This window comes from Camelus dromedarius, chromosome 3 (assembly GCF_036321535.1).
Source record: "Camelus dromedarius isolate mCamDro1 chromosome 3, mCamDro1.pat, whole genome shotgun sequence".
Lineage (NCBI taxonomy): Eukaryota > Metazoa > Chordata > Mammalia > Artiodactyla > Camelidae > Camelus > Camelus dromedarius.
This window is the reverse complement of record NC_087438.1, coordinates 104,469,919-104,486,406: the sequence shown is the minus strand read 5'-3', so window position 1 is coordinate 104,486,406 and position 16,488 is coordinate 104,469,919. Positions and strand designations below refer to the sequence as shown.

General features: G+C 37.9%; 1 protein-coding gene across 5 annotated transcripts in view; it reads left to right on the top strand.

Annotated features, from left to right (window-relative positions):
• LOC105097008 (uncharacterized) overlaps positions 1–16,488 on the top strand; it is a 269,473-nt gene that overhangs the window by 6,861 nt on the left and 246,124 nt on the right. The gene's annotated exons all lie outside the window — the stretch shown is intronic.

Here is a 16,488-nt window from a genome sequence, read left to right as displayed (position 1 = left end):
TGCCCCTACAGAGAGAAGTGAGAAAAGAGAGTTTGAACAGGCATGATGTTGCCACTTTCAAGTTTTGCATTTGTCAAAGACCAGTAGGAATACTTCAGTTGAACAAGTTGGGTTTATTATTCATCACTGTGAGGGAGAACGCACATGGAAGCCATAGGGTATCTCAGTAAGAGATTAGTAGGAAGGAATTATTGTAGGATTTGAGATTATTGGGTTAATTGGGGGAAACTTTTTGAAAGACTTTGCTTTGGATTGGTTGCCCTCAGGAAGTGAGGGTAATTCTATGATGTGGTATCTTAAAAAGTCTTCTTTAGAAGGAGGGAAGATAGGCACAGGCTAAGGCTGTAATTGGTAAGGAAGCAGCAGTCACTCATACTAGCCTAGATGGAGGAATGTATGTTTGTGTTTTGCCAAATTAATCCATAATTATGGAGTAATATTGTCTTTGTCTTGATTTGTCATGGTTACAGAGCAGCTTTGTCTGCTGTTACTGTTCTGTGAAATTGTTTATGTTGACTAGAACACCAAGTCCTCGCTGTGAGTAGGAGGCCAAACTATAGCAATGCCAAAGTCAGCTCCTGGATGTCATGGGTTGTTTTTCTCTTTCTCACATTTTATCATGTTTTTAATAATCATTTGTTTTCTTGCTCCCTTGCTTGACTGCAAACTGCACAAGGATACAGACTTATTTTCATTACCATTGAGGACCCAGAATCTAGCCAAATCTCTTAGTTTCATGAGGACTTAAAGAACATTCACTGCATAAATGAATTGTCCAAATAACCTGTTAAACTGTGAGTTGCTCAAAGTCAAAGGTCACTTCCTATTCAGCCCTATATTTTTAGAAACAAACACAATTAAGGCGCATCTCATTAACTGTATCTTCAGTTAAAGAGGGGATTTCCATAGGATAAGATTTAGTGATTTTTTTAAAAATAAGGAAATATAATGAATTCATCTTTTTGAAGGAAGGATGGTGCACAATTCAAATAGGTTCACTCATGATGAACGAAGGAAAATCACTTCATGTTTCAGGTGTTTTGGTCTTTCTGCATTTTCCACTGTGTTGAACTTCTAGAGTGAGGTTCAAAGCTCTAAGGGAAATTAATACAAATATTTAGTGACCATCTGTATTAAATACAACCTTTCTTCCTCCTACTTAGTTGTACTATTACAGGGATTTTAAGTGAATACAGTTCTTGATTTGTAAGCTCCTGACTTACAAATATCCCATACAAAGATTTGCCTCTCTCCTCACTACTTCCTTCACTCTGGAGACCCTTCTAACCTTGTAATCACGGTGAAAAATTATTAGAGCTTTTAGCAAAGGTGTAAACTTGTATGTTAAGAAGTAGGGGAGGGACCCTGAGGAAACCCTGGGAAAATCTTTTTACTTTTCTCCAGAATTATCTTACTTGTAAAACAACCATAATTAATGTGTGCCTACTGAGTTCAGCTCTTTGAGAGCCACTGTAAAAGTGCTCTATGAACTTCAAACAGGAAGAATTCTTAATGTGGGGGACAAAGGGCATAATGGTCAAGAACAGGATAAAGATAACTGGAAAACGTAAGTGAAAATATTTATCTTATTCAGCAGAAATATAATAACAGCAGCAAGCCAATTACTACATTTCGTGATAAATTATAGTCAGTGGACTTTTGCAGTTGCATTTTTCATGAAGAAGTGGTCCATTAAAAAAAATTAACAATTGCCACATAGGAGCTACTGTGAAATAATAAAAACATTGTTCATCTTCTGTAACTGTACTTCCTATTTGACTTGGGCAGAACAATTCTTTGGAGTCCTTTCTTGTTATGTATAAAAACGGAATATTCTCATCCCTGCCTACAATTCCGTATTGGTATGGATTTCATAGGTGCCCTGTTTAGGAAAATACTTGCTAAAAGCTATAGCAGGCTTTTAATTATATACCTGTGTTATCTAAAGTAATAGCCTGAGAGTAATAGTATCTTATTTTTTCCCTGTTTTCCTGCACCTAGCACAGTGTTTGGAAGTTACTAGGTGTTTATTAAACATTCGTGAAACAAAAGGGTAAACATGAAAGATTGTTTTGAAAAATTCGAAGACTCTGGTCAAATATAAGATTCTAATCAAGATAATGCAAAATTAAGCTTGAGGGCTCTGGATGTCAGATTCCTGGACTTGTTTTTTGGTTTCTCCCCTCATAAGCCATGATATCTCGTGTGTGTGTGTGTGTGTGTATGTGTATGTGTATGTATATGTTTTTATTGACATATAGTCAGTTTACAATGTGTCAGTTTCTGATGTACAGCATAATGCTTCAGTCATTCATGAACATACATATATTCATTTTCATATTCTTTTAAACTATAAGTTACTAAAAGAGATTGCATATAGTTCCCTGTGCTATACAGTATACACTTGTTTATCTATTTTATATATGGTACTTAGTATTTGAAAAATCTCAGACTCCCAATTTGTCCCTTCCCACCCTCTTCTCCCTTGATAACCATAAGTTTGTTTTCTATGTCTGTGAGTCTGTTTCTGTTTTGTAAATAAATTTGTCTTTTTTTTTTTTTTTTTTAAGATTCCACATACAAGTGATATCATGTCGTATTTTTCTCTCTTTCTGGCTGACTTCACTTAGAATGACACTCTCCAGGTCCATCCATGTTGCTGCAAATAGCATTATTTTATTCTTTTTTATGGCTGAGTAGTATTCCATTATATAAATATACCACAACTTCTTTATACAGCCATCTGTCAATGGACATTTAGGTTGTTTCCATGTCTTGGCTATTATAAATAATGCTGCTGTGAACATTGGGGTGCATGTATCTTTTTGAATTAAGGTTCTCTTTGAATATATGCCCAGGAGTAGGATTGCTGGATCATGTGGTAAGTCTATTTTCAGTCTTTTGAGGATCTACATACTGTTTTCCATAATGGCTATACCAAACTACATTCCCACCAGCAATGTAGGAGGATTCCCTGCTCTCCATAGCCTCTCCAGCATTTATCCCTTGTGGACTTCTGAATGATGGCCATTCTGACTGGTGTGAGGTGATACCCCATTGTAGTTGTGATTTGCATTTCTCTGATAATTAGCGATATTGAGCATTTTTTCATGTGTCTATTGGCCATTTGTATGTCTTCGCTGGAGAATTGCTTGTTTAGGTCTTCTGCCTATTTTTGGATTGCATTGTTTGTTTTTCTTGTTATTAAGTTGTATGAGGTGTTAATATATTCTGGAAATTAAGCCCTTCTCAGTCTCATCTTTTGCAAATATTTTCTCCCATTCTGTAGGTTCTCTTTTTGTTTTACTTATGGTTTCCTTTGCTTGCAAAAGCTTGTAAGTTTAATTAGGTCTGATTTGTTTATTGTTGCTTTTATTTGTATTGCCTGGGTAGACTGCCCTAGGAGAACATTACTGAGATTTATATCAGAGAATGTTTTGCCTATGTTTTCTTCTGAGAGGTTTATTGTGTCTTGTCTTATATTTGAGTCTGTAAGCCATTTTGAGTTTTTGTGTATGGTGTGAGGGAGTATTCTAACTTCACTGATTTATATGCAGCTGTCCAGTTTTCCCAACACCATTTGCTGAAGAGACATTCTTTACTCCACTGTATATTCTTGCCTTCTTTGTCAAAGATTAATTGACCAAATGTTTGTGAGTTTATTTCTGGGTGCTCTTTTCTGTTCCATTGATCCATATGTCTGTTTTTGTGCCAATAGCATGCTGTTTTGATTACTGTAACTCTAGTAATAACCCATGATATCTTGAATGAGTCCCTACATTCTCCAAACCTCAATTTCATCATCTATAAAATGGGAGTCAGTACCAATACCTACTTAATAGAAGTGTTTTGAATATTGAATGAGAGAATTCCTAAGTAGCACCAAGCACAGTGCCTGGCATATAATAAACATTAAATTAAAACCAGAGATTGACACATTGTAATTGACTGTACTTAAATTAAAAAAAAAACTAATAAAAATCAGGCATATTTAGAAGTTTTTAAGAGTCCCACCATGTATTCTTTCTAATATTTTATATTTTGGTATATATGTAATACATACATTTTCAAAAATTTGATCATACTGTGTACACATCATTTTATATCCTTACATTCCCCCCCTTTTTTTTAAATTTAACATTGTGTCATGATTATTTGTAGAAAACTTAATATGTAAGGTCCAGTGGGACTTTTTTTTTAATCGTGTATGATTTAAAAAGGATGAGCCTTTAAGCAAAATGTCCAGCCAGAGGTTTTTGATGTTCTCAAGCAGATAAACCTTCTGGCTGCCCCAGAATGCAGAAACAAAGTACCAGGTAGAACCTGAACTGGAGCCTGAAGGATGCAGGGAGGCACATGTGCAGTTAGTGTACAAATGTAGATGTGTGCTTGGCCCTTAATCTTATCTTGTGCAAGCTCTGGCCCCACATTTACAATGTCTTGATAACCTGAAAAGAAAGCAACTGTAGGCTAAAGAAGATACATGTGAAAGTTGGTGACTCAGCTCATTCTTAGGTGTGAAATCTCTGTGAAATTGCTAGGCATAAGAAGCAGAATGGATTTCGCAAGTGGCCTGGGACAAGAAGAAAGTTGGCAGTAGAACATAGGTGTACTAAACATCAGGGAGAGGCATGGACAAGGAAGTTTAAATAGCAGTACCGCCCTGGGAAAAGGAGCAGGTTTTATTTGAGGAAACTGTACTTCCCTTCAGTCCTACCATTGTCTTTTGAGATGCTAAGAACTACCTGGGGATGAAAACTTTGGAAAATACTAAACTTCTAGCCAGTAAATTCAGAGGGTGTTGGAGCATTTATATTTGTAGCATTACCATAAACAGTGACACAACTGCTTGCCCAAACTGCTTCCCAGGAAGTATTCATTACAGATATTCTATAAATTATTGAAGTCATCTATTATAACACTTATTTCCTGTTGCATGTTGCTCTTAGAACTATTATGCTAAAGAGATCTATATATTATCCTTTGATAACACCTTTAAAACTTGCTGAAGGACCCAGAATAGTCAAAACAATTTGAAAAACAGCAAAGTAGAAGAATGTACCCTTCCTAATTGCAAAACTTGCTGCAAAACTACAGTAATCAAGACTGTGATACTGGCATAAGGATGGAAATATAGACCAATAGCATAAAACTTAAATAAACCCTTACTTATATTTATGGTCAATTGATTTTCAACAATACAGTGGAGAACAGTTTTCAACAAATGGTGCCAAGACAACTGGATGTCCATGTACAAAAAGTGAAGTTGGACTTTTGTTGAAGTTCCCCAACCTCGTACGATATACAGAAATTAACTCAAAATGTATCAAAGACATAAGTGTAAGAGCTAAAAATTGTAAAACTCTTGGAAGAAAACTCAGGAGTAAACCTTCACAACCCTGAGTTCATCAGTGGTTTCTTAGATATGACAACAAAAGCATAAGCAACAATAAATAAACTGGACTTCATCAAAATTAAAATCTTCTGTGCTTCATAGGACACCATTAATAAAGTGAAAAGACAGCCCCCAAAATGGGAAAAATATGTGCAAATCAATAACCGATTAAATACAATAAATTGTATCCAAAATATATAAAGAACACTATAACTGAACAATAAAAAGGTAAATAATCTGATTAAAAAGTGAGCAAAGACTTTGAATAGAGATTTTTCCAAAGAAGATACACAAATGGATAATCAGTCCATGAAAAGATATCAAACATAATTCCTCACTAGGGAAATTGAAATTATAACCATGAGATACCACCTCACACCCATTAGGATGGTTATTATATATATATAAAAAAAGATGGACACTAACTCATTTCTGGTAAGGCTGTGGGAAAATTGGAACCCTCACACGTTGCTGATGGGATTGTAAATTGTTGCAGCTGCTTTGGAAAACAGTTTGACAATCCCTTAAAATGTTCAGACATAAAGTTACTATATGACTCAGAGATCCCACTCCTAGAAATGTATACCCAAGAGAAATGAAAAGATATGTCCACACAAAACATTGTACATGAATGTTCACAGAAATGTTATTTCTAATAGCCAAAAAGTGTAAACTACCCAATGTCTGCTAATGGACAGATGGATTAAAAAAAGCGGTATAGCCATACAATAGAATATTAGCCATAAAAAGGCATGAAGAACTGATACATTCTACAATATGGATGAACCTTGATAATCTTATGATCAAGGAAAGAAGCCAGAAACAGAAAGTCACATATTGTATGATTCCATTTATATTGATTGTCTAGAAGAGACAGATCGATAAAGATAATATAAACTAGTGATTGCCAGGTACTGGGGGGGATGGTAGAATGGATACAGGTTTATTTTTGATGGAAATTATTCTGAAGTTAGATAGTGGTGATGGTTTCACAACTCTGAATGTACTAAAGACTGCTGGATTGATTATTTTAAAAGAGTAAATTTATTATTTACCCTGCTTTTAAGCTAAAAGCCTAAGGATAAATTCTTAGCACTGAGAAGTTATTTTTCATTTCCTTGAAACCTTGGGATCCTAAGAAAGTCTGAAGGAAGGATAGTAAGAGAGAGCTAGTAATAAATTTGGGAGAAGGAGTAGCAATCATCTGTACAGTTTCTCTTCCCTCTAAAGAACCTCAGTGTGTGCCATGGAATTAGGACCACCACCTTGGAGGCCTACGAGATGAGATTTTGAGAATGTCTGGAAAATACCGTTGTACTCTTTGAGGATGACTATGGTATAGGTTATGTGGTCTGAGTGAAGGAAAGAGTTGGTAAAATATGGAAGGAGAACTAGGGGCTGGTCTGAAAGCACATTTGTGGTAAGGTGACCTACTATTTCAGTTTGAGACTGTCCCACCTTAGCACTCTAAGTTTCTCATCCCAGGAAAATGCTCAGTCTCAGGCAAACCAGGTTGGTCGATCTTCTAGTTGGAAGCAACATAGCAAGGATACTGATGGCCTGCTGTGTGACTGGCATTATGCTGGACCTCCTTTATGCATTATGTTTTTCACTTCTCACAGCCAACCTCCAGGTAATTACTGAGGTTAAGTTACCTGTCCTAGGTCATATAGTCTTAATAGAAGAGCTGAAATTCCAATTCAGAGTCTATAGGATCAGTTTCCACTCTGAACCACACACCCAATTCTGACAGACTGAGCCAGTACAAGAAGTGATAAATGTTTTTTAAAAAATTACCTATAAAGAAAGAGTTAAGTTTAGAAATGCTTTTTAATGCCCATTACCACACCCATTCTCCCTAGAACTCACTCATACAATCATTTATTCATTCCTTCAGTAAGTGCTTAATGGTACTTAAGTTGTGCCAGACACTGTTAAGTGTTCGAAATAAACCAAAATCTTGCCTTCTGACTTCATGGAGCTTATGTTTAGTGAAAGGTCAAAAATAAAGACACAGAAAATAACATATTTTGAGTTATGATAAGAATTATGAGGGGAAACAGAAGCATATTAACTTGGAAAATATCAGAGGTAAATCTAGGTAGGATAGTCAGCGAACGCATCTGTAAGGAAGCAATATTCACGCTGAAAACTAGATAATGAAAAAGACCCAGCCTATGAAAATCATGGGGAAAACATTCTTACAGGATAGGACAGTTTGCCCAAAGGTTCTGAAGCAGGAAAGAGCTCTGTACATTTGAAAATATCTGGAAAGAGGAATCAGTGTGGTCAGAGCATATTTAGCAAGTGAAGCAGTAACTATAACCTCAGATTTGTAAAGGTTTGGAGGAGTTACTAGATTTACCAATATCACTTAACTGCAGAGACAGGACTCGACCCAAGTCTTCAGGCTGAATGCTGTGATTTGTTGCTTTTAATTGTTGTCTTGAAAAGGATGATTTTCCTTACAGTTATGATTTTCAAACATTTTAGGAACAAAACCTTTTTATGTAAAATCTCATATTGAAACCTCATGTTCAGCACAGGCAAAGGGAGGCTTCTCTGCTGGAGTTGGAGGTGGGACTCAGAATCTCAGTTGTTTAGTCCGTGTTACCCCCATACCCCTTGGGTTCAGCCAGTAGAACTGAAACTCCAATGACATTGTTTTTAGTTTAGAGAATCACATCTTAAGGAGTTCACACATTTCCCCAAATATGTAGGAGTGTTATCAGTCAGCTACACATTAAATTCTCAAAAGAGGATTCTGTTTTGGTTTTGATATTTTCACTTACATGTTAGCAAAGCAGTACACGCAGAAGTTAGGATAGGTAACATCATTAGAGGCACATAATAGGCTGACTCTTATGGAGCATACGCGTTTCCGCTGTACAGACTTCTTTTGATAATAACTGCATGAAAGTTCCTAAAACAAAATTCATAGGTCAGACTTTCTTAATGGCTTCTAATATAAGTACTTGGGTGTTTTATTTTGTACAGAGATGAGATAATGATAAAAATAAGTCTTTTTTTAAACTTTGAACCTGAAAATGTCTTTATCTTAAATTTAGCAGAGTCTTTGGGATTTCCACTCTGAAAGACAGCTGAGGCAATACAGCCCTGATTCTTGGCTGTGTAATAGATAGCTGTGACTTGTTAGAAGGGGAGATTATTCTGGGAAATGGTAAAAATGACTACAACCACTGTCCAGGGGCCTTTGGAATCATTTTAGTTTCATCAAAACCCACCCTTTAACTCTTGTGCCTGGATCAGGACACCCTGTGTGGTCCTGCTCTGGTGTTGGCCACAGTTCAGTCTCTTGAATATAAGGGAGCTGAAATAGTGAGGGAAGAAGCTACCAGGTTTGGATTTTACCACTATCTCTCCATTTTATTTTGATTCCTTCACTACTACGAGAGTTGGAGAATTCTGGCTGGTCTTAGAGGAACTTGAGTGATAGAATAATTTGTCTGCAGGCAAAAAAGAGACTTGGGAAGTTCATGAAAATTGTGTAATGAGCAGATTAGGAACGTGCTGCCACAGTTCCCTGCTTTATAGGTTGAGATCACAGTTTGCGTGTATATCCAGGTTATCAGGCCATTGCCCTGTCTACAAAACTTCAGTGGCTCCCATTACTTACAGGAATGTTCCCACACTTCAGTCACTTGGTTCATGATTCCTTCCAAAGTCATGTGTCTTTTTTCTTTAAAACCATTTTTCTCGAATTGGGTCCCTTTTTAAACTTGACTACTCACATTAGATTCATTCTAAGCATGAATATCCATGATGTCTTGAATTTGAAGTTGTAATTATATTTTTCCTAACACACATTTAAAAAGCTATAATTGTTGCAATAAAAGATATCCATGGGCATATTCACTAAAATCATCACTAATACTATTAGAAGGTATTCAAGTCACTCTTGGGAAATACTGTTTATGTCTCTTATCTCCTAAATATTTTAATGATTAAGCCCACATAGTTTGCTCAGAAGGCTTTACCAAAGAATTGATTCTTTAGTGGGTTCCTAAAGGAAGAAATGACTTCTGAAATTGGATATAAGTATGGAAAGAAGGATAGTTTAATTAGGGGGAATTCTAATACGGAAACAAACTGGACTAGCAGGAAACCCAAAATAGTTAGCTAAAACCTAAAGTAAGAGAAGGAGAGTTCTCCTTTTAGAGAGAAAGAGGCTGGGTCAAGGAGGATATGCAAAAAATTTATCCTAAGGATACTACAAGTCAGTGCTTTCAGAAGGGAGCCTTCTCAATCAGATTTGCATTTTAAGAAAGCCCATTCTTCTGATTGTGGAGAAGATTAGTGCTGGGATTGACAAACTTTGCCCATTAAGAGCCAGGTAGTGAATATTTTCCTATTAAAAGCCATAGGTTCTCTGTTGCTCAGTTCTGTTATTGCAGCCTGAAAGCAGCCAGAGACACTGTGTAAACAAATGATTGTGCCTGTGTCGCAATAAAACTCTGTTTTCAAAAACAAGTGGCCATAGTTTGCCAACCTCTGGATTAGACTAAGTGCAAGGAGATGGCTCTTGCAATAATATGGGCAAGAATTGAGAAGGGCTTGAATGGAAACATCAGCAGTGAACTTGGAGGAAAAAGTATTAAAAAACAAAACTTAGCTTTAGTTGCTGGTAATAGATAAGGAGGAGAAAGAGCAGTAAGAGAGAGGGGTGTGTCCTGGTTTTCCTCAGAACCATATAAATTGCCATTTCTATAGATCAAAATGGTCAAATATTAGCAGTTACATGCGGTTTAATATGGGTCAACCTAAAAGAAATGCTATATGGTTAAGATTGGAAAAATCATTCTTAGGCAGGAAGTAGCAAACTTACCTCATAGTCAATGTTACCAGGATTGTTTGCAAAAAAAATATCTAGAAAAAAGGATCCAAAAAAATGTAGTGTTGAGACGTGAACAACTAATTCACCCATTAAGTAATACCATGTAAATTAATTACCATGAAAATCATGGAAAAACTCGTGGCTCCATGCAAGCTTTATCTGGCCATGCCTGATTCCCACTGTTTCCTCCTTCTCCTCTTGCCTGAGACACTTAATGTGCCACCTGAGAATTGAACCTTAGCCCATTCCTGCTTTAATTCTGACCTTAGGCCGGAGAGATTTAAACCCAAGTTTCATCCTTTGGGACTCAGCACATCATCCACTACTGGGCATCTCACACATTGTGTGGACTCATTTTAGAGAAAAGTCTAGTTTTTGATAGTTGTCCTAGCCACCTGCTAACAGAACTCTTAGATACCTGCCTTCATTTTTTAAAATTATTATTTTCTGTCTTGAAATACTCTTTTTCCAAACTCTCTCTGCTTCTAAGGAAGCCTCTTCCTTTGTTCGGGCCTCTGTGTCAACAAGTGCTTACCCAGACTATTAACGATCCCTGTTACCTTCGTACCTTATACCCATTTCATAGCCTTGACTTCTTTCAGCTGCTGCAGCTGAGGCTTCTTGCCTCCCCTTCAGCCTGCACCATCCTGCCAGCAGATTCAGTTTGCCATCATAGACTCCCTTGTTGGTGGCATTTTGCTGGAGTTAATTAGGAAGAGATGAGCCCTCTCTTGAGCTTTGTTTTGGTAGCATCGGGTTGTACTGTAATGGTAAGCCATGTCCAAAACTGACACTTCTTTGTGTACGAGGCATTTGTGTACATTCACACACAAAATACAAGTGTGTGGCAATGTCTGGTGGACAAGGACTAGGAGGAAGCAGGAGAGAGGTTGTTGATTACCAACTCAGAAACCAATTATTTGTCAAATGTTAGTTACACCCTTTATGGATCATCTCTTAAAATGTCTTGAGTCTAAACCTGTCTTTGGCAGAATTCTTGGGATGTTAGAAAATGAATTGAACCACTGATACTCATTTTAGTTGAGGCCTTGAATTCTGTATCTCTGAGAGAAACTTCAAAGTTTCACAAATCTCTACATCTAAAAACTAGTTACTGTCGGCTTGTTACTTCCCTTAGATTAATTGTTTACCCCGTCCTGAGATTCTTTGATAAATCCTTACGTGTGAAATAGCCAAAAGCCAGGACAGCCACAAAGAAAGTTTTCATCTTTTCCCTAGGGAACAGTGTGATTCAGCCACAGGAGTTCTTTCAGTTAAAAGTTTGATAGCAACTTCTAAGGCTCAGTTCTCTTGCTCCGAGGGCTGTGGTTCCATTATGAGAACCTCAGACCCCATTATGAAGTCACTTGGCGAACAATCTGTGACACTGAGGGTGAAGTCACCAGGTCTCTGAAGACCAAGAAGACTTACAGGGGGAACTGTTTAATTCTTGACAGGCTATGGAGCTATGGCATGATAGCATGCCTTAACATTGTTTTGTTTGATTGTCAAATTATTCAGTTTCATAGAAATATATATATACACACATTTTTTAACTAGCTAGAAGAAACAAATGTGAAAAAGATGAACTTCATGAGTAATTCTGGGAAACTATTTCAAAATTTACGTATCTGCCTTTAACACCTGCTCCCCTCGACCCAAAGATTCTGATTCAGTAGGTACAGAGTGTGACTCAAGCCATATAACACATGGGGGGAGGGAGGGTATAGCTCAGTGAAAGAGTACAGTGCTTAGTATGCACAGGGTCCTGGGTTCAATCCCCAGTACCTCCCTTAAAAATAAACAGATAAGCCTAATTGCCTCCTCCCCTCAAAACAAAACAAAACAAAACAACCCCCCTAACCAAAAACAAACGAAAAAAAACCACAAGAAATAAAAGACCTAACACAAACACACACACTTAAGTGCATGGTGATGTCTGATTTACCTCTTTAATTGAGAACCAATGGATTAGGAGACCACAATTTTCTACTAAAGAAAATCTGGGCCCTTTACTCCCTTACTTCTTGAAGGCAGTTCTGTTCTGTTAGGTCAGTCTCTTTATTCTTTATTATTACCATACTCATTCCTACTTGCCTAGTCGTAGCATCTACTATCTCATATTTAGTATAAAACGTATTAAAGAAATAATCAGGAGGCATGCATAGAAACTCAAGTCCGTTATGTGTGATTTCTGCCATAAAACCTGGCTTGCATAACAAGGCAGGGTCCTGAAGTTCGTGAAAAATCAGTAATTCTGTACTGAGGGTTGTGTTATGACCAAGTGCAGTGGGGCTTACTTCAGATTGTTACCAAAACAAAGACATGAGAAAATCAGGCCTAACTCTGAAGGAAGGAAGTCTTATTTTAAAAATACCATCAGTTCTGAGATTTTCCCAGAACTTCTTCCTGGGAAATTTGGCTCCAGAGCTCACCAACCTAACCACTGCGTTATTTAGCATTTTGGCCCGTCATAAAGAGCTCACTGAGGACAAGGATCATCTTACTCATCATTGCATCTTTGGCCGCTAAGAATTGGTTAAAAGACTGTGTGTATTAAAACAATATTCTAAACACTCAAGTTGCTTAACAGTGAAACAGACTGCTTTATGGAGGCCTGAATTCTGCATCTTCAGGTTATCCAGGCAGGAACAAAAGTTGAATGACGATTTCTCAGAGATATGGAATAAGATTCCTCTCTGAATGAAAAAATTGAAGGAAAAGATCTTCGGTCTTTTTCAGGCTCCGTATTCTATGCTTCTATGGTTTTTTGATAGTCATAAAAGTGCATTTTCGCAGTGTCTTCAGGCAACTGTGAGGTGACAGTATCTGAGAATTCTCTGGGCAGAGGGTAATCGTGGGCCTGCTGTTGCCTGGGGCAGGAGTAGGTCAGCACTGAAAAGAGAGGCACTGAAGACCCATGCAAAGCAAAGGCAAAGGGACAAGAGGCAAGTGCTGTTCTCTCGTGGGCTTGAAGAGACCAGGGCACTGCGGTGAAGTCAAGACCCATGGCCTAGCAGTGTCTGCCCAGCCTCCTGCACTTGCATTATATTCAAGCAAGAGAATTCATCTTGATTGTTAAATTATCTCTTAGTGATTCTGGATGTTAAAGCATGCTAGAAGCTTTTGCTGTGCTGGGAGAAGGGAGACAGTTCATTTAGGAAAAGAAAGCTTAGAGCCAGAAAGTAAAAATAGGGGTACAAGACCTCATACCCCTCAGGGATACCACCTGTACTGCTGGTCTGTATTTTAAGATACTAAAGGTCAGAAGAGCTTGTTCAAACTCACAACCATGACAAATGTAGATTCTTCTGGATGGAGTAATTCATTAAAAGGGCTTGTAAGATCCAAAGGAGTCAGCATTACCAAAATGCTACCTGGGTTCCTATAGTACCTAGTAGTTTTCCAAGCATATTCTAATAACAACAGTTACAACATTTGTATAATTTAACATTGTTAACATTGTCGTATGTCCTAGGCACTTCCATATTTTGTCTGTTAACCCTTGTAATATTTTTGAAAAGTAAGTATCACTGGTACCATCTTTAAACCTTTGCAGAAGGGACTCCTTTGCCCTGGACTCCAAGGTTCTCCAGCCCTCCCTTTCCCCATAGCGCTAGGAGCTTACAGGTCAAAGACATGCCTTGCCTACACTTGTAATCTCTTTCTGGACTATACTTTGGAACCATCAACTCCTGAATTCCCTTCCAAAGCAGACTTGATCCACCTTGCAGGGCCTATGTAAATTTCTTCCTCAGCTCCAATCTCCAAGGCAGTCCATGCTGCTCAGGTGCACACCCTACCCAAGGGTGTAGGGTGTGGTCAAGGGGATGCTGTTTACCGGGGTGTGGGTGAAGTTTGGACATGCAGGCTTTGGTGTGCAGGCCCATTTGCACAAGGATCTTCATGATGCAGAACAGAGCTATGCGTGGGAAGAGCAGGCCAGCAAAGGAACCAGTGACTCGGCAGCGCCACCTTCTGCCATGACACCATATTCCAGTGAGTAACTCTAAGGAGTCTGAGAATTTTAAATTTCAGTGTGGCAATGAAGCTATTATTTGCCAAGATAGGAGGATACAATTTTATTTAAATGTGAGTTAGCTATAAATTTTAAAAAGTTCGGCTAAATAAATTATAGACAAATAGTACGTGGGCTTAAATTTTAGTTTTTGCTCTGAGCCTCCAAATATTACACATGGGCTCAGAACCCATTTACAACATGTGTTAACCCCGAGATGACAATGACTGGCTTATTGTCATAATGAGACTAGATCTGAGACCAGCACTCTCTGACGTGAATGCCTTTGCCCTTTCCACCACACCATGTTCCCTCTCACATTAATTCTGACATGATCCTCATTTCAACTCTATGAAGCAGAGTTACTTCTATTTCCATTGTTGCCAGTTGATGAGGACTCTGACTCAGAGAGCTGAAATGTCTGGTCCATGGTCCCATGGCACAACCAGTCCTTGAGCCATCTTTGGCTCAGTTGGTCCCCTCAGACTGTTAAGTATTGTTACAGGGCATGCTCAGATGATGGGAATATTTTCCAAGAATGTTTAACTTGTGAAAGAGAAGACTGAGTATGATCCATGAAAGTCATTTGAAATCTTTGATAGTCAGTGGGAAGAAGAAACAGACTTGGTCTGTGGGCCCTGTGAGGCAGAACTAGAACCAAGGTTGGAAGCTAAAGGGAGAGATAGGGATTCAGCATACGGAAGAACTTTCCAACCATTAGAAGCTTTCAGTTGTGTCCATGTCACGTTGATGAATTCTCCATGGCTAGAGGTGTCCAAGCAGAAGCTGTAAGGGGTGTTATAAAGAGGATTTCTGCATTCATTATCTGGATGCCCTTTGGTGTTCTGTGAAGTCCTAGAAATTCAGAATTCCAGTACTCTAATATTATAACCAAATGGCTTTAAAAAAGTTTATTTATTTTTATTGAAAGTATATTCAGTTTATAATATGTCAATTTCTGGTGTACAGCATGTTTCAGTCATACATATACATACACATATATATATTCCTTTTCATCCTTTTTCATTATATATTACTACAAGGTATAGAATATAGTTTGCTGTGCTATTCAGTATAAACTTGTTTATCTATTTTAAACATAGTAGTTAGTATCTGCAAATCTCAAACTCTCAATTTATTGCTTCCCACCGTCCTTCCCCCCACATAACCATAAGTTTGTTTTCTATGTCTGTGAGTCTTTCTGTTTTGTAAATAAGTTCATTTATGTCTTTTTTGTAAGATTCAAAATATGAATGATATCATATGGTATTTTTCTTTCTCTTTCTGGCTTACTTCACTTAGAATGACAATCTCCAGGTCCATCCATTTTGCTACGATGGCATTATTGTTCTTTTTTTTTTTTTTTTTTTTTTTTTGGTGGTGGGGAAGGTAATTAGTTTATTTCTTTATTTTGATGGCAGTGCTGGGGATTGAACCCAGGACCTCATGCATGCTAGGCAAGCACTCTACCACTGAGCTATAACCTCCCCCTCAGATGGCATTAGTTTATTCTTTTTTATGGCTGAGTAATATTCCATTGTATAAATATACCACAACTTCTTTATCCAGTCATCTGTCAATGGATATTTAGGTTGCTTCCATGTCTTGGCTGTTGTGTATAGTGCTGCTGTGAACACTGGGGTGCATGTGTCTTTTTGAATTAGAGTTCCCTCCAGATGTATGCTCAGGGGTGGGATTGCTGGATCACATGGTAATTCTATTTTCAGTTTTTTAAGGATTCTCCATACTGTTTTCCATAATGGCTGCACCAAACTACATTCCCACGAAGTGTAAGAGGGTTCCCCTTCCCCACACCCTCTCCAGCATTTATTCTTTGTGGACTTTTTAATGATGGCCATTGTAACTGGTGTGAGATGATGCAACTGACATGAGCTTAATTTCCAGAATATACAAACAACTTAATAACAAAAAAACAAATAACCCAATCCAAAAATGGGCAGAAGACCTAAACAAGAAATTCTCCAGTGAAGGCATACAAATGGCTAATATAGGCACATACAAAAATACTCAATATCGCTTATTATCAGAGAAATGCAAATCAAATGGCTTTTAACTGAAAACCGGTTCCAGGGTAAGTGGAAAAATCCAAGCAGCTGCAGGGGTTGTACGGGGTGTCTTCAGTTCACTCCCTGCTTCACCCTGCTCTGTGCCCTCGGACACTAATCGTTGTGGAATCTATCACAGGGCTCTTTGCCCTGG